The sequence below is a fragment of the Eptesicus fuscus genome, chromosome 18 (genome assembly GCF_027574615.1).
Source record: "Eptesicus fuscus isolate TK198812 chromosome 18, DD_ASM_mEF_20220401, whole genome shotgun sequence".
NCBI lineage: Eukaryota > Metazoa > Chordata > Mammalia > Chiroptera > Vespertilionidae > Eptesicus > Eptesicus fuscus.
Window position 1 is genome coordinate 46,353,472 of NC_072490.1, and position 22,653 is coordinate 46,376,124.

A 22,653-nucleotide genomic window follows, 5' to 3' on the forward strand; every position below is an offset into this window, starting at 1 on the left:
TGGGCTTTGTGAGCCGGCAGACCTGAGTTGCCACTTACTAGCTGTGTGTCCTGGGGCCTTGGCTCCCTCTTCTGTACAAGGAGGGTGATGCTGTCCACCTGGTGGGAAAGGGGCGTGGGGCAGGGAGGCCACCTGTCCGGAGGGGGTTTGCTGGCCTCCGCCCGGCTCCTCCCTGCTGGCGGCCCCGCCACCTGCTGCTTGCTGCGGGTGCACCCCATGGCAGGCTCCCAACGGACGTTTGTTGTTTGTGTGCAGCCAAAATGCCACCACGGCAGCTCTCTGCCTGGTCGCTGGTGACAGTTCTTAATGGCCCTGTGGGAGCCGGAACCTGGGCTTCCTGCTGTTTCCGGAGACCTCTGTACAAAGGGCCTTTCAGCTCCACCGTGGCCTCCCGGAACCCACTGGGCGGAGAGGGCACCGAGGCCCACAGTGGACGTGCGGCAGCTGTCGTTAGAGGGAGGAGAGTGGCTTTCTGCTTGAAAAGCAGAATCATGAGGAAACACAGACAGACAAACTGGGAGCTGCTGCTTCCATCTAAGTGGCTGCTTCCTCCCCCCAGACCCCCCATTTTCTCCGAAGCTGAGCTCCGTCCAGGGGACCTGCTCATCTCACGCGCCTCCTTGGGAGATGCCATCTCGGGCCATTTCCTCCTCATCCCTGGAAATGTGTGGATTAAGTGTCGCCAAAGGCAGGGGCACTCTCTGTTTCCCCTGGCGTCTTTCTGTTGGGCGGTGTGTGAGCAGGGAGTCATGGCGAGGGAGGCCCGCATGCCTGGGAGGGGGGTGGGGACCGCAGAAGGAACAACAGGGTCTGAGGGAGAGGGACCCGGGAGGAAAGACTGAGACCGAGGTCGACAGACGGGAACAGAGCAAAGAAGAAGGAGAGACACTGAGAGACCGACAGTGACAGCCCTGTGTGTCACACACACACACACACACACACACACACACACACCCCTACACGCGTGTCAGGGCCTAGAACCAGGCATGTGTGTGACCTGCCTGGACCCAGTTTCCTCTTGCCCTGAGTTTCCCGCCTTGGGGCCCAGGCCTGTGTGCGGTATTCAAGTAACCGGAGCTGCCTCCTCCTCTGAAGGGCCCTTCGTGCGAACTCCCGTGTCCACAGCAAGCGTGTCAGACTCGAGGCCGCAGGCCGCTTCCCTCGTTTATTAAAATTCCTGAAATACTCCCCAGACTGAGACACCAGGCACTGGGGTGAGGCCTGCCTTATTTCCACTAAGTTAATCCTACAGCAGCTCAGTGAGGAGTCTGGGGAAACTGAGGCACAGAGAGGTCAGGTCTCCCGGCTGGGAGGAGGCAGAGGAAGAAAGGATCTCAGAGACAAGCCCAGGCAGAGACGGACCTGGGTGTCGCATTCTCAGCTACTCGTTCTACTCCTCCAGGCCAGGCCCCAGAGCATCCTGGGAAGGCCCAGGGCGGAGAGCTTCGTGGCTTCGGGGGCCCCTGGTCTCAGTCACGAAAGTCACCTCTGCCATTGCCCAGGAAAGCAGCGCGGACAGTGTGGGCATGACTGCACGCGGCCATGTTCTCATCAAACTGTTTACCACAACAGGTGGTGGGCAGGGATTGGTTGTGGGCTGTAGTTTGTGGACCCCAATTCCAGGTGTGGCGCCCCCAGGTGGGCGTGAGCCCTGCTGCTCCCTTTGCTGGGCGGCAGCGCCTGGGTTTGGTGGGCTGGGCTGCAGCGGTGGTGGGATTAGAGTAACGGTGGGGAACCTTTTTCTGCCAAGGGCCGTCAGGGTGTTTATTACATCATTCAAGGGCCATACAGAATTATCAGCTTAACCATTAGCCTGCTATACTTGGTCAAACATTTAATGAACTCACCCCAGTGCCTTGGCCGGGCCAGACCAAATGATTTCCCGGGCCTTAGACGGCCCTCATGCGATGTCCCCCACCCCTGGGCTAGAGAGTCCCTCATCTTCTGCCCCCCTCACTCAGGGGGAGGCTCCGCCAGGCCCCTGCTCTGCAGGACTCAGCTTCCTGCTCTGTCCTCACGTGGGTTTCCAGGGAAACTGTCCTCCCAGTTCACTGACCAGATTATCACCCGAGGGTGCTTTGCTCAGTGCCAGCCCCCAGGGCCCCCCAGGGAGGGGCAGCCCGAGCCATATTTGCACCTTTGGGTTTGCAGAGGCCGCCTCTGGCTTGAGAACTGCGTCTGTATAACATGGCAGTTAAGAGTGGGGGCTTTGGACACAATCCTGTCTCAGCCTCAGTTTCCTCGTCTGTACACGGTCACCACAATCTTTAATGCGGTGAAGGTTAAATGAGAGATTGTGCCCAAAGAATACGGTACTGAGGAAGCGCTCCTGACCGCTAAGCAAGCAGGCCCCTTGCTCTGCCCCTTGGGGCTGTGCCCTCTGCCCTTCTCCGCCCTCCCAAGGAGGCAGAAACCCCTCCAGGATGAGAGAGAAGTGTGCCCAGAGGGGAATGGGCTTCTCCAGGCTCTGCCAGAGCAGCGGGAGGAAGGGGCAGGCTGTCTGGTCCATCATGCAGCCCCTTCCCCCTAGTGTTGGGGGGATGGAATGACTGAGGCTGCTGGGCATCTTCAGTTCGTGCCTCGTTGCTGAGAGCCTGGCTGTGAAGAGGACTGATGGGACCAGGGAGGGGCTGCCTGGAGCCTCTGGTTCGCCCCTGACCCAGCAGGCCAGCTGGTGGCCTGTCTGAATCACTCCAGCAGGTCGAGCATGAGGAAGCGCACTTCAGACCCGGTGGGTGGGTTTATTCCTACCCACAGAGGCAGCTGGGTGGTGGCTGCTTGGATTAACTAAGGCCAGGTCCGGGGGAGGCACTGGGAGAGAAATCTTCCCTGGGGAGCTGGGGGATCCAGAGATCTCGGGAGAAGACAGAATCTTACTAATAATCATGATAACGATCCTACTAAGTATTATTGTTGTTAGCCTGTCCATTTTGAACCCTGTGTCCTTTCATTTAATCTTCCCAACAGTCTTGTGAGGCAGGTTATTTTATTAACTGCCCTTTACCCAGGAAGAAATTGGGCTTAGAGAGATTAAGTGACGTGCCCAGTAGAAAGTGACTCATACAAGTAGAATGCCAGTAGGCATTGCTATTCATTACCTCAGTAACCGGTTAGGTGAAGTAGGGGTGGTTGGAGCCAGGGGTGGTGGCCCCCTGTTACTTTGGTCACCGGTCCAGCATCCGTTCTCCCTTCTTCTAATGCTCGCCCTCACACCATCAGCAGGTGGGTAGGGTGGCCCCATTTCTGGCTCCAGGGGGCCAGGAGGCCCAGGCCTATCTGATGAGGACGTTCCACCTCTTGCTCACAGGGGCCTCCAGCCCCCACCCAGGCTGGCCGCTGCCCACCAGGAGCTGTGCTGGGCCTGCCAAGGTTAGACAGGGGTTGGTCTCATCTGAGGAGGAGCTGCCCAGCCCAACATGTTGGCAAACCATGGCCTCAAGCGTCCGCCACCCCAGGAAGGACCCCTTGGCTCTGTAGACTCCTAACTTTCCCTTGGATCGGAGTTGCTGGGCCTGTGTGTGCACATGGAGTTGGGCTCAGAAGGAGGCGTGTACAGGACGGCCATAGGACAGACCCCAACGGCAGCTGCTCCTCCTCAGATGAGACCAGCCCGTCTAATACTGGCTGGCCTGGCCTGAGGTGGGCGGTGGACAGCCTGTGTGGGGGCTGGCAGATGCACTAGAGCGGACAGGCAGATGGACAGACTGGAGCAAACACTGGGCAAAGCCCAACTCCTCCCCATAGCCGTGCTCGGCCTGGGAGTGGCCACCCGGCTGCTACCCCACCTCCCACCACCAGCTCCTGCCTCCTCTGCAGAGCTCTCCTCCCTCTCCTCCCTCTCCTCCCTCTCCTCCCTTCCTCCCCTCTCCCCCTCCTCCTGGAGTCTGCTGTGCGCCAAGTGCCTACCCATCCTGCTCTCCTACCCCTGCTACCACTCCCCTGCAAATGTAATCGCAGGGAAGTCTGTCCTGATTCCCGGGCTGTCTCCTCTATGGCTCCTCTCAAACCTGATTTGAAATGGCCACCTGTACACGTTGTTTTACTTCCAGGCGAGGACCATCTCTGCTTTGCTCTCCTGTCTTTTAAATCACTGAATCCTTGTTTGTCTGACATGCAGGCTGAACTGCTCATCGAAGGGGTCGTCTGGGAAGATGCGCCTGCCGCAGCGCTCTCCCGGCCATGGAGGCGGCATCAGCTGGGTCAGAGGCAGCGCTGCGGCGCACAGAGCACGGCCCGGGGAGGGAAGCTGTTTCACCTCCCAGTGCCTTGCCTTCCCACCTGCAAAGTGGGGGTAGTAATGGTGCCTTCCTCAGAGAGGTGACATGAAGGTCAAGTGTGTTATTATAGAGAGAGCACTTAGCACAGAGCCTGGCTGTTATATGCGTTTTAGTGATTATTATCCTAGATGCCAGACAGTGAGAACTGCAGGGACTAATAGGGGCTATCCAGATGGTCACTCCCATTTTACAGCTGAGAAAATTGAGTCTTAATCAAAGGAAGGGGTTAGTCTGACATTACATGGCTAGAAAACCTCTCCAGACCACGAACCTTTGTTGTAACTTTTCAGACCATTATTTTTTGAGAAAAATGAGAGTTGGGGCCAAAGAACAGCATTCCTTCTTCAAATATTTGTGTGGCTCATAGTTGAAGGTTAAGTGTGTTTTTTTAATGACCAGATGAGTGAATGAATGAAGAAATACCCAAAGGTCTCTGTGGTTAAGGAAAAAAGCCTGCCATGTGGGTTATGAGATCCCTGGCTTGCAAGCCCCACCTCATTCTTGGGCCCTTAGCTAGGCAGATGTAGCTAATAAATCACGGCACACTTTGCTCCGAGTCTGAACCCAGGCTCAACGCCTCACATCCTCATCGCTGTCCTCCACTAACTGATCAGAACTGGCCCCTCAGATAAAACCCCCTTCCTCAGTCTGACCTCAGAAATCTCTTTCACTCTGTGGTTTCCCTCCTCTGCTTTCGGCTTCCTCTCCTTATCTGCTACCCGCCCCCCCTTCATTTTCCTTCCTCTCAATAATGTGACCCAGAGGCCTTGCCCTTTGCATTCTGATAGGAACATACCTGACGGCTCAAGCTCCCGCTTCCCCGCTTCGGTGGAGAAAGAAGGCAAGAGGGTCCAGCTGGGGTCGTGGGTCCCTGAGCCAGCGACCACCACCCTGTCGGAGCGTCTGGCTTCCGGGTCTCGGAGGGGCTGGGGCCTCCCAGGCGGGCCCTGTGGGTGCAGCAGGCCCGGAGGGAGGATGAAGTGCCTCATGGATCACCTTCCGTGGCCAGCTCCTCCTGGCCCTGCCCAGGCGCTGCCCTCCTTCCAAGAGGCCTGCCATAAACTCTCCCTGCCCTCTTAAACAGCCTCACCCGGAAGGAGGAAGTTAACCTAAGGGCTCCCTGGCAGGAAATGAGTCTCTAGTCTTGCCTGGCCGAGGAGCCCCTTGGAGTGAGCCCTGGCTCGGGCCCAGGCTGAGTGGCTGCTCCCCACAGAGTCCTGGCCTTGGCAGAGGAGGTTCGGCTGGGAATTTGAGCAACTTGGGAATGATATACCACAATGTCTGCCTGAAAACACAAAACAAAACACAACAAAACACCGGCCCGCCCCCACCAAAACGAATCCCATGCAGACCACCTCCCAGACCTGGGGATGAAGTGGGGTGAAGCTGCTGTCACCTGGCTGAGGCCCTGGGGCAGGGCGGGGCTGCTGGGGGAAGGGGGAGGTGAGCCTGGGGGGAGACCCATTCAGCCAGGTGTGTGGGATGGGGCAGCACAGGAGGGTGGGAGGGACGGTGGAGAGTGAGAGTGAGCCTGGATGATGAAAAGGGGCCCTCCTGATCGGGAGTGAGGAACAGAGAGAGAGAAGTGGTCTGGTCGTTTGGGGCACTGGAGCACGTGGAGTTAGAGGTTACTGGAGGGAGGAAGAACAGAGAGGCCAGAAGGGCTAGAATTTCAGTGCAGCAGTGAATGCAGGTTTAATGCCTCTCTCCCTAGGACTCCAGGTGCATTTAGAGGGGCTCAGTGTCCCCCACTCCAGAGTCAACAGCCCCTCCCCCCCACTTGTCACTTCTCATGATTGTTTTTCCTGGGGCCCTTCCCCCTCAGGACGAGTGCTCTCCCAGGAGGCACCGGTTCCCCGGCTCCCGAGGGCCTTCCTCACTTGTTTGAGGCTGGGATGCTTCTGTACTTGGTCATTTCTACCCTGACTGCTTCCAGAGAGGATGTGTGGCCTGAAATGAATATCCAGGGGCAGGAGGTCAAGGAGCTGCTCAGAAAATAAGGACGAGTAGCTAGGAGCTGGTGGGAGGATTAGGCTCTGGGGACTGAGGTGGCCCCAGGCCTGCCTTCTGGCTGCACAGCTGGTTCCTGGGGAGGGGAGGTGGGTCCCCTGGGGGCACATCGAGGACAGGCCACGCTTTCCTGATTCCTGACTGGTTTTGGGCCTGGTTTTATGTATGCTCCCACTGCTTCCTCTCCTCCCCTCTCCTCCCCTTCCCTGCCTTTGTCTTCCCTCCCCTCTCCTGAGCCTGGACAGTTCAGCTCAGGGCTGGTGCTTCTCAGTAATCAGATCTGACCTCCACTGTCACCTCCTCAGGGAAGCCCTCCACCCCTGCTGCTTAAAGTAAATAAGCAATTGAATCAATAAGTTAAAATTCTGATACGTTCTGTGAAGGAGCCTGTGACAGCAAGTAGCAGGGGAACTTCCTTCGTCCGGCCGCTGGTCAGGGAAACCTCTCGCAGGAGGCAGCTTTGGGGCTCTGCTAGTTTCCTGTTTGTGCTGTAGCAAATGGTGGCTTTAAACAGCACAAGGGCATAGCGCACACTTCTGTGGGCCAGAGGTCTGACAGGACTCACGGGGCTAAAATCCAGGTGTTGGCAAGCCTGCATTCATTCTGGAGGCTCCGGGGAGAATGCTTCCTGGCCCTTTTCCACTTCCCAAGGCCTCCCCCATGCCTTGGCTCAAGGCCCCTCTTCCATCTTCAAGGCCAGCTGTGTGGCATCTGTATGACCTTCTTCCATGGCCACATCCTCTACCTCTCTCTTCACAGCTCTTGAGGACCCTGTGAGTACAGTGGGCCCCCTGGCTGCTCCATTCCTCACGTTCAGGAGGAATGCTGGGTGTGAGGTTTTAATGGCCACACAGGACTGTCACAGAGCACCATCCCCATGTACCCTCCTCAGCTGCCGGTGTTTTTCCTGCGTGTGCGTGCGTGCGTGCGTGCGTGCGTGTGTATGTGTGTGAGTAAATACATGGCAATGAGTTTTTACAGGCACACCTTGTGTCCTTTGTGCACCTTTATTTCCTCCCTTTTAAAAAAATGGAACTAATAAATCCAGCCTTCCTTTCCCACAGGCTTTATGAGGCAAAGTGAGAAAATGGTATCAGATGCTTTCACAACCCAGGGAAAGAGCCGTCCAAACAGAAGGCCAGGTTCTGAGCACTGCCTCTGCAAGCACCACCTGTGTGTGTGTGTGTGTGTGTGTGTGTGTGTGTGTGTGTAAGTTATACTGTTTTAATTAACCTAGTCCTACCTAATAAAAGAGTAATATGCAAATTGACCCTAACTCAGCTACACCCACCAGCCACACCCATCAGCCAATCAGAGTGAGTATGCAAATTAACCCAACCAAGATGGCTACAGCCACAGAGAAAGTAGGAAGGAGGCTTGGGTTTCCCTGGTAACAAAAGAAGCCAAGCTTTCCCCTGCCCTGGCCGGCCTAAACCTCCACTCAAGGCTACAAAGTTTCAATTATGGAAGGTGAATTAACTCCAACAGAAATGGCTGCTGGCCACGGAGTGAGCAGGAGGCTTGGCTCTGCTCCAGGCTACAAAGTTTCAATTGTAGAAGGAAAATAAATTCCAGATACCAGGGCCTCCACTTGGGTCACCAGGGGGTGTGGCTGACCTGCAAACCACCACAGGCCCCTTGCTCAGGCTGCCCCACGCCCCAAGGGAACCCCCACCCTGATCCGGGACACCAGGGCAAACAAGCTGGCCCCCACCCATACACCAGGCCTCTATCCTATCTAATACAAGAGTAATATGCAGATTGACCATCACTCCAACACACAATATAGCTGCCCCCATGTGGTGAAAGATCCTTCCCCATGTGGACACAAGATGGCCAGCAGGGGAGGGCGGTTGGGAGGCACCAGGCCTGCAAGGGAGGGCATTTGGAGGCGATCAACCCTGCAGAGGAGGGCAGTTAGGGGTGACCAGGCTGGCAGAAGAGGGAAGTTGGGGCAAACAGGCTGGCAGGGGAGCAGTTAGACATCAATCAGGCTGGCATGGGAGTGGTTAGGGGGTGATCAGGCTGGCAGGCAGGCGAGCAGTTGGGAGCCAGCAGTCCTGGATTGTGAGAGGGATGTCCGAATGCCCGTTTAGGCCCGATCCTACAGGAACGGGCCTAAACGGGCAGTCGGACATCCCTCGAGGGGTCCCAGATTGGAGAGGGTGCAGGCTGGGCTGAGAGACATCCCCCCCACCCCGTGCACGAATTTCGTACACCGGGCCTCTAGTTATTAATAACAGGAAAGGAGCAAAGGGAAGGTCAAATATTATGGGCATGTCATGTGGGCAGCTTCACCAGGAAGCTAAAACTTCAGACTCCCCAGAGGTCCCGCAAAGAGAGATGCATGTCCAGTCAAGTTGGGGGGACTTGCGAAGGTGCTTGTTGTCAGTCACACCTGGGAACAGGGCATTGGCCAGAGTAGGCGTGGCCACTGCAGGTGGACCAAGAGGTGAGGTAGTTACACCCTGAACAAAGGCGCTCGCTCTCTCGGCGCTTGGCCCTCTTGCTGCTCTTGGTGCCCCGCGGGTCTCTTGCTGCAGCGGGTGCGCTCCTCAGCTCCCCTTCCCCCGCACACAATGGACTGACGGACTGCAGCCAGCCTGGTGCTGGCCTGGCCCCGGCTGCAATATGGAAACTTGGGCAGTGACTTCGCTCCCAGCTCTATGAAGCCCCAACTCCACTTCTTCCAGGGCCGGACTAAGGGAAACGGGACTTTGGACACCCAGGGAGGTAATCCCACTCAAATGAAAATCGCTCATCCTCCTGTGCCAGTCTCAGAAAATTCATTTCCTCAAAATATCATAAGGACACCACCCCCAGCGGATACCCCGCTTCCACTGGTAACATTAACAGGCGAGAGCTTAGATGAGTGGGGGACTAGGAATAACAGCAGCCGCAGCTTTTATGGAGCAGTTACTGTGTGCCTGGGTTTCCGTGGTAACAAAAGAAGCCAAGGTTTACCTGGCGCGCTGGTAAACCAGGCACATGCCTACCTGAATTCATCCTCAAAACAACCCTCCAAGGGGTAATGAAGTACCATTATTACCTACAATGAGGAGACCGAGGCACAGAGAGGTTAAGTAATTTGCCTGTGGTGACATAGCTAGCAAGCAGGAAGCTGAGGAAGGACACACACACACACACACACACACACACACACACACACACACACACCCTCTGAGAGCTGCAGTGGGCAAGGAGGGCTCCGGAATCGTGCAGACACACCTTTCTGGGGGCTTCGGGATACACAGGGGTCCCCAGCATTTCTTGAAATAAGGCGCTTTTAAAAAATCGAGCATGTTCCCGGCAGGTAGACAAAGGAATCGAATGAGTATTTCCCCAGAGCTGGGAGGTGCTGAATTAGAAGACTTCACTCAGAGGGAAGAGCGGAGAGGAACAGGCCGTCCCTGGCACCCTGGCACGTCTGAGACAGAAGGGCAGAGCAGCATCAGCGTGAGGGCATGTGTGTGCATCTAAGTGTGGGCTCCCCTCGTATGTGAGCCTGTGTGTGCACAGGGCTCACAGATGTGTGTGTGTGTGTGTGTGTGTAGGTTGTATTTGACCTTCTGGGTGCCCAAAGACGAAAGAATTGTTTACTACTGAAATAGATGTCTACCACATCGATTTTTCTAGTTCTAATCTTTGAGAAGAGACTGGACCAGGACCTATGCAGGGATTTCTCTGTACAACCTTCAGCATCAGATCAGCAGCATTTCTCACAGCAACCACGGGCCTTGAGCACAAAAGACGCAAGGTGTGCGCTGAAGGCGGGGAGAAAGGCAGAAAGCACCACTATGCCGAGCGCCACCACAATAAACTCCCGCAATTTACGGTTCTTCCCACCCTTGTTAATTGACCAAATCCAATGTGGCCACGTGTGCCTGGCGCCTTGGTCTGCCGTGTAATAAAATCAGTGCCTCGGCATGAGAGACACGGCCAACGACAGAATGCAAATAGAGTTAGACGTTTCTTTCCAAGCATTAATAATTCATTCCTCCATTCACGCCTCTCGGGGCTCCTGCTGTTCCGCTGAACCACAGCGACGGACAAACAGTGGGAGTGTCTCCCTCCGAGGCCAGGGCTGGAGTGGGCAGCCGGGCAGAGGCTCTCGGGCTCGGAGGCCTGGGTCGCCAGGAGCCCAGCCAACCGTCCACAGTGTGTGGGGACAGGGAAACGGTGGCTGAATCAGGCCAGAAGCCTGACATGGGCCTCCCTCAGCGAAACTCAAGGTGTCTCGGGGCTGCACCCCCTTCTGCAGGCTCCAGGGAAAAACTTGTTTCCTTTTCCAGTTTCCAGAGGCCACTCCCATGTCTTGGCTGGTGGCCCCTTCCTCCTTCGTCAAGGGCAGTGGGATTGCATCTTTATGACCCTCTTCTAGGGTCGTAAAGATGCACGTCTTCCTCTGAGCCTCTGCTTCCCTCCACTTTGAGGACCCTTGTGGTTTTGAGTCCTCGCGCCCCCCTCATCCCCCCAATACTCCAGGATCATCTCCCTGCCTGAGGGCCCACTGATGAGCAAGCTGAGTCCCATTGGAGCCTAATTCCCCTTTGCCATGGAACCTAACATACTTACAGTATTTGAAGTGGGAAAATCGCTTCAAATGTTCTAAGAATGATAAAATCAATGCTTGTTTATGATAAAATATTCAGAACAGTGCAGAGCCATATGAAATAACAATTTAAATGTCCACCTTTATCTGTTCTCCAAGATGGAACCACTGTTCACACTTTTTAAGTATCCTCCTAGAATTTCCTGTGCACATACAAGCACCTATATCTATCTCTCTGGTCTCTGTCTCTGTCCCTTTCTATGCCTCTGTTTCTCTCTCTCTCTTGCCTGCTATCCAAGCTGCCATCCGTCAATCTACCCATCCAATCCAGCTGGTATGAATTGTGCTCCACACCATGGGTATGAGAAATGCCACGTTTCTTTATTTCTCTAAATCAAGTTAAATCTCACTCCAAAACTCTACTTGTCAGGGTGCAGAGAATTTCAGTACCAACCATCATTCTGGAACTCCCTTCATCCTTCCTCCTTGTCAAAAAATGGGGGAGCGAGGAGCTTAGAGATGTGGAAATGGGATCTGGCCTCTCTCCCACTTTCCCACAGATTTCTAACAGTGTCTGTGAAGGATCCCAGTTAACACAACATAAGAAACAGGCAGGCACGTGGATGGAAGACGGCAACACAGCCAGTCCCAACAGCTTGTCTCTTGGAAGTGGGATTACAGCCATTTTAATTTCCTTCTTGACACAGCCCTTCTCCCCCTCACCCCTTACATGTTCTATGGTTAACAGATATCTCTATTTTTAAAAAATATATATTTTATTGATTTTTTACAGAGAGGAAGGGAGAGGGATAAACAGCTAGAAACATCGATGAGAGAGAAATATCGATCAGCTGCCTCCTGCACACCCCCCACTGGGAATGTGCCCGCAACCAAGGTACATGCCCTTGACTGGAATCGAACCCGGGACCCTTCAGTCTTCAGGCCGATGCTCTGTCCACTGAGCCAAACTGGTCATATAATCATTACCATAAAGTTCATTATCAGTTTCCTACGTCTCCTCCGGCCTCTCATTTCAGCTGAGTGCTGGCTCCCTTGGGCCACAGTGTGGCTGCGGGCACAGGTTTAACAACGCAGACAAACCCTGGGAATGTGAACCGAGGCCGCCTGCTTTCCTAGGCACGGGGTGGGGCGCGCAGGGGGAGCTGGGGTTCCATGGTCTGGAGAGAAGAGCCTGGTGTTTACGGTCACCTCAGAGCTTTTCAACTGGAGCTCACAGCTGTCGTCCTTTCCCTCCGAGGGAGGGCTCGCCCCTTCCGGCTTCCAGGCCGCCATGCTTAGGAAGAAGAGTCGGGGCTCTGCCTCCTGAAACTGAAGTCCTCTGCTTTGGGAGCACCCCTGCCACCAACTCAGGATACATTTTCCCAGAACAGAAAGCTCACGTGGTAAACCCATTCCTACGGCTTCATTTTGGTCTCTGTCCCAGCCCAGTCTTCAACCCTTGGCTGCCTCCCTAGACACACTTGGCCACTGGGACGGTGCTTGAAATTCATTGCAGAGGCCAACCTTGACCTAAATCCATAAAGAGAGCTGAGTAAATTCGCTGACTTGGGTCCCACTTAGACTCTCTATTGAAGGATAATAGCTTGTTAGTTTTGCTAAGCCTCCAGTCCTTTGATGAGAAGTGTTCAGAGAAAATATTGATCGAGGTTTTGTCCCTATGTGCATACAATTTGTCAACATTTACTTGTGAGTCTTGCTCTCTCAGGGACCAGCAAAGTGACTGAGATTTCAGCAGATGGGTAAGCAGGACCGCATTGAATGGGTGTGCCAGTTGTCTCTTTTTTGTTCAACGTTAGTCCTTCCATTTCTCTAGATTTCACCCATCTGTTAATATTTTGGTTTACTTTCCCCCCATTTGTGTGCATCTGACAAACATCTGGATCCAGCACTAGTCTGCTTTGGACTGTCATTTGCTAGAAGCCTTGGCCTTAGCCTCCATAATTCCCGTAGCTATTAATTGTTAAAAATAACAGCCATCCCTGATACCTGCTTATCACTTTATGGTTGACACATTAGTTGCTCCTGCATTGCTCAACTTGACCCTGTGAGGCAGGAAGTGGTGAGTCCAATAATTAGCAGCATCGGTTTTGGGGTCAGAGAGACATGAGACCAAATCCCAGTTTGACTATTGACTAGCAAGCTGCTTAACTTTCTCATCAGATCTGAGTATTCTGGGAATAAACTATAGCCTACTGCCTCGAGCATGGTTGATATTCAATATACAGGGACTTGCTAGGATCATTGTTCCCATTTTACTGATAAAAGCAAAGAGAAGCTAAAGAACTTGCCCAAAGTCATACACTCCCAGTCCTGGGTTCTCTCCTCCCCACGAGGCTTCCCAGCTTCCTCTAGGATGCCAGGCACCAGGTATCTGATGCTTGAAATCCTCTCAATACTCACCAATTCATCGGGAGGGTATTATTTAATTGCATGCTTCCCAATGGGATGGAATGCAATGTATGGTGATGTATAGACTTTGCCTCTCCCAGCACCCTACTCAGTGGTTGAGCTTATCCCCATCTCCTGCCCAGCTGATGAAGACCTGCCAGGACTTGGGGGGGGGGGGTCCCACCCCTTATGCCATGATTGGAAATGGGTCCTCTTGCCTCCTGTTCTGCTCCGCCTGTCTCTGCCCACACCCACAAAGAGTAAACATTCAAAACAAATGTTTGGAATAAAATGGGTAATTTGTATGTGAAAAAACAACAGATGTTTGGCTTCAATAAAGGGTATTGGGAAAACTGGACAGCCACATGCAAAAGAATAGAACTGGATCACTATCTTACTCCGTGCACAAGAATTGACTCAAAATGGATGAATGACTTGAATAGAAGACCTGAAACCACAAAATACATAGAAGAAGCATAGGTGCTAAGCTCCTGGACATCAGTTTTAGTGGTGTTTCTGCAGATTCAACTTCAACAGCAAGGGGAACAAAAGCAAAAATGAAAAATGGGACTATATTAAACTAAAAGCTTTTGCACAGCAAAGGAAACCATCAACAAAACAAAAAGGCAGCCTACGAAATGGTAAAAGATATTTGTAAACCATACATCCAATACGGGGTTAATATCCAAAATATAAAAAGAACTCATACATTTCAACAACAAGAAAACAAACAACCCAATCAAAAAGTGGGTGGAAGATCTGAATAGACATTTTCCCAAAGAAGACACACAGATGGCCAAACAGGCACATGAAAAGATAACCAACCTCACTGATTATGAAGGAAATGCAAATCAAAATCACAACGAGGCATCACCTCACATCTGTTAGAATGGCTACCACCAAAAAGACAAGAAACAACAAGTGCTGGAGAGGATCCGGAGAAAAGGGAACACTAGTGCACTGTGGGTGGGGATTAAATTGGTGCAGCCACTGTGCAAAACAGTATGGAGGTTCCTTAAAATAGTAAGAATAAAATGGTCATATAATTCAGAAAAGATATATGTACCCTTATGTTCATTGCAGCATTATTTACAATTACCAAGATATGAAAAAATCTAAATGTCCATCATCAGACAACTGGATAAAGAAGTTGTGGTACATACACACACACACACACACACACACACACACACACACACACAATGGAATAATACTCAGTCATAAAAAAGTGAAATTCTTCCATTTGTGCATGTGCCCTGACCGGGAATCAAACCGTGACCTCCCAGTTCATAGGTTAATGCTTAACCACTGAGCCACACCGGCCATGCTGTGACACATGGATGGACCTTGAGGGTATTATGTTAAGTGAAATGAAACAGATGGAAAAAGACAAATACTGTATGATTTCACTTGTAAGTGGACTATAAAAACAAAAGCAGCCTTCCATCAGGGCAAGATCTTCAAGTGAACATCTCTTGCCATCGCCTAGCTGCCTGCACCCATCCTTCAGGGAGATGCAGGTCATTAAAGGAAACCAAACATTGGAAAAAAAATACAAGCAAAAAAATGAACAAACAACAGCAACAACAACACAAACTCACAGAGGCAGACAACAGATCAGTAGTTACCAGAGGGGACGGGGTGGAGGGAGGGTCAAGCAGGCAAAGGAGGCCAAGTGTGTGGTGACAGATGGCAACTAGACTTCTGGTGGTGAGTACAGAAATTGGAGTATAATGTTGCCCACCTGAAACTCATATAATGTTATAAAGCAACGTTACTGTGATTAAAAACCTGAAAACAAAGACCAAATATTTTAGAGGCCACATTGATAGAGCTGGATGGCTTTAGGTTATAGAGAGCAATCATTACCAAGCACATTTCCGTCCTAATTTTCTGCTAACAAACACGCCTTTTATTGCTGGGTGTATTTTCTCCACACACAACCCACCTTTATCAGAACCAGAGGTTATCTGGGTTTTCACAAGGGCTTAGCTTTCCACCTGGCTGCCTACGTGCACCTTTGCTCATGGAGCTGGAGCAGAAGGAGGTGGGAAGGACCAGCGATGTTTGGAGAAGGGGAGGATTTCATGTGGCTCTTTATAGGCTGGACTTCTGAGAAATGGGAGGCCTTAAAGGCCAGGTGCTCTGGCTGAAATCGGAGGGGTAACTTCTGGGTATGTTTGCCACCTGGAGAGGAGAGTACAATGTAGTGGCTGCTCCTGTCACCTCCTTCCTTCCTTCCCTGTGCCCCTCACCACTCAGGGACCCCACTCTGGGTTCGAGGTGCTTGACTGCAAACTCATCTTACTGTACGTTCTGGGACCTGGGCATACAATGTGGATACCCAAGCAGCCCTATGATACTCAAACTGCAGATTCAATATTGGCATTTCATGCAACCTGCTGTTGCTTCCTGTGATAAGGAGGTTGGCGCATGCTGACGAATAGGGGGGATGCTGTATTCTTGGGCTCAATGGTGCCCCACCTTTGACAACTTTATTAAAGGGTCCTTTGGTGACTCAGCCTTGGTATATTAGTTATCTATTGCTGTACAACAATTACCCCCAAAGTGAGCAGCTTAAAAAGACCATATATATCTATCTCGATTGTGTGTCCACCACAGATGATGTATTACAGAATTGTACACTTGAAACTTATACCATTTTATTAACCAATGTCATCCCAATAAACTTAATGAAAAAAAAGGACAATAAGTATTGATTATCTTTGCCTGACTGGCTTGGCTCAGTGGTTGAGCATCAATCTATGAACCAGGCAGTCACGGTTCAATACCTGGTCAGGGCACATGCCGGGGTTGCGGGCTCCATCTCCAGTGTGGGGAGTGCAGGAAGCAGCCAATCAATGATTCTCTCTCATCATTGATGTTTCTATCTCTGTCTCCCTCTCCCTTCCTCTCTGAAATAAAAAAAATTAATATATATATGCATATATACATATGTACACACACATAGATAGATAGATAGATAGATAGATAGATAGATAGATAGATAGATAATCTTTCACATTTTTTGTGGGTCAGGAATTTAGGAGAAGTTTAGATGTCTAATTCTGGCTCCTAAGTGGTTTGCTATAAACTAAATGTTTGTTGCCCTACCCGCCCCCCCCCCCCATTCATATATTAAGTCCTAATCTTCAATTTGGAGGAGGGGCCTTTGAGAGGTGATTAGTTCATGAGGTGGAGCCCTCAATAATGGGATTAATGCCCTTATAAAAGAGGCCCCAGAGAGCTCCCCTGCCCTCCCTCCCCCTATGTGGGGACACAGTGACAGAATGGCCATCGAAGAACCAGGATTGGGCTCTTACCAGAAACTGAATCTGCCAGCCCCTTTATCTTGGACTTCCCAGCCTACAGAACTGTGAGAAATAAATTCCACTGTTTATGAGCCACACTTCTGGCATATTTGTTATAGCAGCCTGAATGGGTTATGACAAGGTCATAGTCAAAATGTTGGCCGAGGCTGCTGTCATTTGAAGCTTTGATTAGGGTTGGATAATTCGATTCCAAGCCAGCTCACTCACAGCCTGGCCAACGTGGCCTGGCTGCTGGCTGGAGGTCTCAGCTCTTTGCCTTCTGGGTCTCTGTATAGAGCGGCTTGAGACCCCCCAGTACATGGCAGCTGGCTCCTCCGGAGAGTCATCTAAGAGTGGGCAAGGCAAAGCCACGTGTCTTTTATGCCTCAGCCTCAGGGGTCACATCACTTTTGCAAGATCCTAATGGTGATCCCGCTCAGCCCTATTCAGTGTGGACAAGGGCACTGAGAGGCAAAGACCACTGGGGCCACCTTGGAGGTTGGCTGCCGAGTTTGCTGCACACATTGTAACAGCAGCCCTTTATCCTACCTGCTCACCGTTTCCCCGGGAGAGTCAGTGTGGGATGACCCCTGCCCAGAGACCTTCTCCGGGGGCCCCACGGTTAGGACCTGGGGGCACGGGGGCCTCTTCTGGCACCGTCCTGTTTATCTGTGTTTCACAAAAACATTTACAGGAAAATGCAGGCGAAAAAGAACCACATTTTACCCAGCACTTTTTACGTTCTAGGCATTGTGTCGAGCAGTTTACATGCTCATGTAAATGAGCATACACGAGGCAATGTTGTTATTAAACACTCTTTTTACAAAAGAGAAAATGGAGGCACAGAGCAGTGCCACAGCCCAAAGTCCCGCAGCTGGAAAGTGGTGGGTGGGGGTTGGGCCACAGGAGTCTGTGGAGGGCCCACCTGGTACCTCCTGACACGTTTCATCACAGCCAGAGGACACAGGGCTGAGAGAGCATTCGAGATAGCGGCGAGGCAGGCTTCCATCTTACCCCAAACACAGCCCAAGTCAGGGGGCTCTTCACAGGCCCGCTACAGACGGACTTACACTCTACAAATGGACTTCTGGAAATGATTTCCTTTAAACCAGAACTCATTTTAAGAAAAATAATTTTATATCTCTTTTTTCTCTCTCTATAAAACAAGCTATAACACTCATTTCCAAAAATTGGAATGCAAACACAGAGAGAATAATTAAAAGCCACATGGTTCTTCCCTCCGGAAAAGAAAACATTTTGAACATGTTGGGGTCCAAACCCCCTCATGTGGGCGTTATTCCATATACATGCTTGAAATAAAGATGGGCAAAGGTGAGAATCTTAACCAGCACACTGCGCAGCCACCCCCTGACACGTAACTGTGCCTGTGGGTTGATGCACCATTGAAAGTGACCTTCTTTGGGCTTTGGGGTTGGGCATCATGTATTTCTAAGCACTGCTGGATTCTTAATCTCTTAAACAAATGGATTCTTCTGCCTGACCCGACCCCTTTGGCAAGGCCAAGATCACAACCCGTGAGAAAGAGGAAGAGGGGAAGGCCCAGGGAGGAAGGAGGGTTGGAGGGGCACTTTGTGGCTCAACAGAGGGGCACCTGCCTCTCCTCTGCTACAGATAGAAGCCCTCCTTACTCCTCTTGCGCTGCGGTGCTCAGCTGGGGCCCCGAGAAGCTTGGGCAGCGTCTCCCTCCTGCCCGGAAGCTCCAGGGGTGAACACGTTAAATGTGCTCCAACAGCAAGGAAGCTGGGATACCCGTCCTGGGTGACTAGGGACAGTGCATTCAATTAATAACCACCGAAGAGGGTTTGGTGATGCCCTTGGGTGGTGCACACTAGATAGGAGCCCTCCCATTCGGTCTGACTAAGATCTGTAGCGGGAGGTTAATCAAAACATCAGTTCAAGTGGGGGACTAGCTGGAGGGAGCAGAGAGCACCTTCAAGCTGCTGAGGATGTTTGGAGTGGGGTGGGCAGTTGGCACGTGCACCTGAGGTGTGAGTGAATTGGGTGGGTGGGTGCGTGTAGTCAGCGACACCCTTAAGGCGACAACAAAAAACCAAAAAAGCAGAAATGAATCTTGACCTAAACCTGACACCTTGTAAAAAAATTAACACAAAATGGATCATAGATCTAAATGTAAAACTATAAAACTTTTGGGAGAAAATAGAGAAGAAAGTCTTTGTGACTAGACTAAGGCCAAGTGATCTTGACACCAAAAGCACAATCCATAAAAGAAAATAATTTGAAAAATTGGACTTCATCAAAATGAAAACCTTTGCTCCGTGAGAGTCTCTGGTCAGGGATGAAAAGACAAGCTAAAGAATCGGAAAAAATATTTTCAAGTTACATATCTGAGAAAGGACTTGTATCCAGAATCTTACCTAATAAAAGAGAAACATGCAAATTAACCATCACTCTGCTATACCCACAGCCAATCAGAGTGAGTATGCAAATTAACCCAACAAAGCTGGAGCTTAATTTGCATATGCAGGCACAGAGTGGTGTGAAGCCTGCTATGAGGGGAAGGGGGGCGGCGGAGGGAGCTACTGGAGTGGTGCTTCAGTAAGAAGCGAGGACTTTCCGGCTCCTGGTGGCCCGGGAGCGGGGTTGCGCAGGTTCCTGGGCAGCCGGGGAGCGGGGACTTGCCAGCTCCTGGGCGGCTGGGAGTGAAGCCAGGGGCCTATTCTTGCACAAATATCATGCAATGGACCTCTAGTATATAGATAACTCTCTAAATGCAATCTACAGAAACAGTAGGAAATGGTCCTACTAAAAATGGACAAAGACTTGAACAAACATTTCACCCCATGGGGATACAGATGACAAATAGGCACATGAATATTTGTTCAACATATTAGCCATTAGTCAAATGTAAATTAAAATCATGATGAGATACCATAACACACCTATTATATTGGCTAAGATAAAAAATACTGACAATACCAAATGCTGACATGAACTCAGAGAATGTGGATCACATGTACATTCCTGGTGAAAATAAAAGGTGGTACAGCTATTCTGGAAAACAGCCTGCCAGTTTCTTGTAAAGTTAAGTATATATTTACCATGCAACCTAGCAATTACACTGCTGGGTATTTATTCCAGGGAAATGAAAACATTATGTTCACACAAAAACCTATTTCCAAATGTTCATAGCAGCTTTATTTGTAATACCCCAAAACTGGAAGTTGGCCAAATATCCTTATCCTTCAACAGGTGAATGATTAAACAAATGGCATTAAATCTGTACAACAAAATACCATTCAGCAATACAAAGAAATGAGCTGTTGATACAGCCAACGACTTGGATGACAAAATTATAGTGATGGGTGCCAGCGGCTGGGAGTGGTAGAGGGTGTGACTATAAAGAGAGAACATGAAGGAGTTTCTTTGTGGTGATGGAACAGCTGTGCATCCTGGTTGTGGGGGCGGCTGCACAAATCTATCCATGTGATAAAATTTCATAAATCCATACACCACAAAAAGTACATGTAAAAACTGATGGAATCAAACAATAGTTCAGTTAATAGTGTGCCAATGTCATTTTTTGGGTAAAATGTTAGATGTTACCATTAAGCCGTGTGAAGTATAGATGGGAACTCTGTACTGTTTTTACAGTTTCTTGGGATTATCACATTTTTTTCCCCCAAAATAAAATATGATCAAATAGACAAAACTGCAAAACAAAGCACTCTGGGTCTTCTCACTCCACGTCTGAGCTCTGCCTACCTGGCAGTGACACCCCCATCTGATGCTTCATGATTTGCCTTTGCCAGGACATATGAAATGAAAAGAGAGTAAATCGACATTTTGGATAAAACAGTGTTTCCCAAAGGGTTCTGTTAAACACTAATTCCACAGGAATTCCTATTAGGCAAGAATAACTATTCTGTGTCCAGGCAAATTTGGGAAACTCTGGGTTAACTTCCTTGCTAAAAGATTGCTTCGTAGGACATGAACATATGTTGTGGATCTCCAAGAGGGGGCTACAGAATACAGCAATTCCCTAACATTTTGTCCACAGAATCTTTCCCCCCCTCCTCTGGTTGTCCCAAAAGACTAGAGGTTCATGTGCTTAAGAAACGTTGAGCTAAAGCATTCATCAGAGAAGAGAAGAGTGAGGCATAAGGAATAGTGTTTACTCTGGAGCCAGGCCTATGGTTTCAGGCAGGGGATCTGTTAGCTTTTGCCAAGTGGTGAGTATAGTGACATAGGAGGTACGTTGGAGAAAGAGAGTCAGTACTTATTATATGGAAAGGTCTGAGTTTTATCTTTTTGATTCTCCACGTTGAGTTGAGACTTTGGAGAAGATTGTTCCTCCCCTTCCTCTTAGGGGTGAAGGCCCTGACAGTGGAGTTGGATGGAGTAGAGAACAGCTAACAACTCACCCTGGAGGCTGAGCACGAGGAGCTGGCCTTTGGGAAAGTGTGTGTGTGTGTGTGTGTGTGTGTGTGGGGCGGGGCGGGCGGGCCATGAGGAAGCAGATCCATGGGTGGGGTATTTTCTGATGACTACAGGGTCGGTCATATGGAGTGAAACTTGGGGATGGAGGAGACTGAAGAAGTCACCCCAAATCTCTATCTTTCTGTGCACTTCTTATGGATTATAACATATCTCTAGTGCATTCACTCTCTCTCATTGCAGGACACATTACCCTCAAACTTAGCAGCAGTAACATTTAAAACAGAAATGACATTGACTAGCTCCCGCAGTGTCTGTGGGTAAGTGATTCAGGAGTGACTGAAGTGGTTCTGGGTCATGGTCCCTGAAGGTGCGGTGATCATCTGGAGGTTGGTTTGGGGCTGGAGGCTATGAATCCAGCATGGCTGGCCGGTTCATGCTGCCTGCTGGCAAGAAACCTCAGTTCCTCCAGGAGGACCGCTCCTAAGGCTGCTTGAGTGTTCTCACGACATGGCAGCTGGCTTCTTCCAGAGCAAGGGACCCCAGAGAGAGCAAGGTAGAAGCTGCAATTCTTTTATGATGTGGTCTTGGAGGCCACACTCCATCATTTCAGCAATATCCCATTGGTTACACACATCAGCCCTATTCAGCCCTATTCAGTGTGGCATGAATTCCGGCACGAGAGAATCGTTGAGGGCCATCCTAAAGGCTGGTTACAAAACCCTATAAAAAAAGAAATACCGAGTGAACCTTCTTCAATAGATGGTGGAAGTTCTTAAATGGCTAAGTGCATTTCCTACAGGCTGTACCATTTTGGGGTCCCAGTTTGGTCATTCCTTCAACAGTTATTTATTGAGCACCGACTATGCGCCATCCATTTGCTTTGGACATTTGCAGAGGGAGCCCTGCTAGAGAAGCAGGTCCCAGGAGCACAGCCAGGAGCCAGACAGACAGGCTCAGGAAGAAGCACCGCCTTGGCTGGTGACCAGACCTACATACCTTGCCAGCCACCCTCATCATTTGAAGCGGGGGCCTTGAGGTGCGTACCAGACTGAACAGCACTTCTTCCCTGTTTGTTGGACAACGACTTCATTTCGCGTGCTCTGCTTAAACCATCGCCTCCCTGCTCCCTCCTCTCTTTCTGGTCATAATTCTTCCTGTTCCCATTTTACTTGCAGAGAGATGCCCTCCAAACCACACTCCCCACATGTACTAGAGCTAAGTAGTTTCCTGCTGCCTTCTCCCATATTTCTAAAAGCAAGCTCCTCTATTCCTCACACAGAGAGCCTGCCCTGATGGGGAACTTGATTAAAGCACAATTTGCCTCTTCCCTCAGGCTATTTATGTCTCAGTCAAAAGTCTTGGTTGCCAACTCTGCCCATCTTCAGCATAAAGGAATTTCTTAGAAGACATCTGAGTTCTCAGAAGTGATAGATGTCTTGAAGGTCAAGCTTAGGAAATGGGTACAAACCCACCTGGCCGGCATCGCTCAGTGTTTAAGCATCGACTTATGAACCAGGAGGTCATGGTTAAATTTCCTGTCAGGGCACATGCCTGGGTTGTAGGCTCGATCCCCAGTGGGGAGTGTGTAGGAGGCAGTCGATCAATAATTCTCTCTCATCATTGATGTTTCTCTCTCTCTCTCCTTCTCCCTTTCTTTCTAAATCAATAGATATAT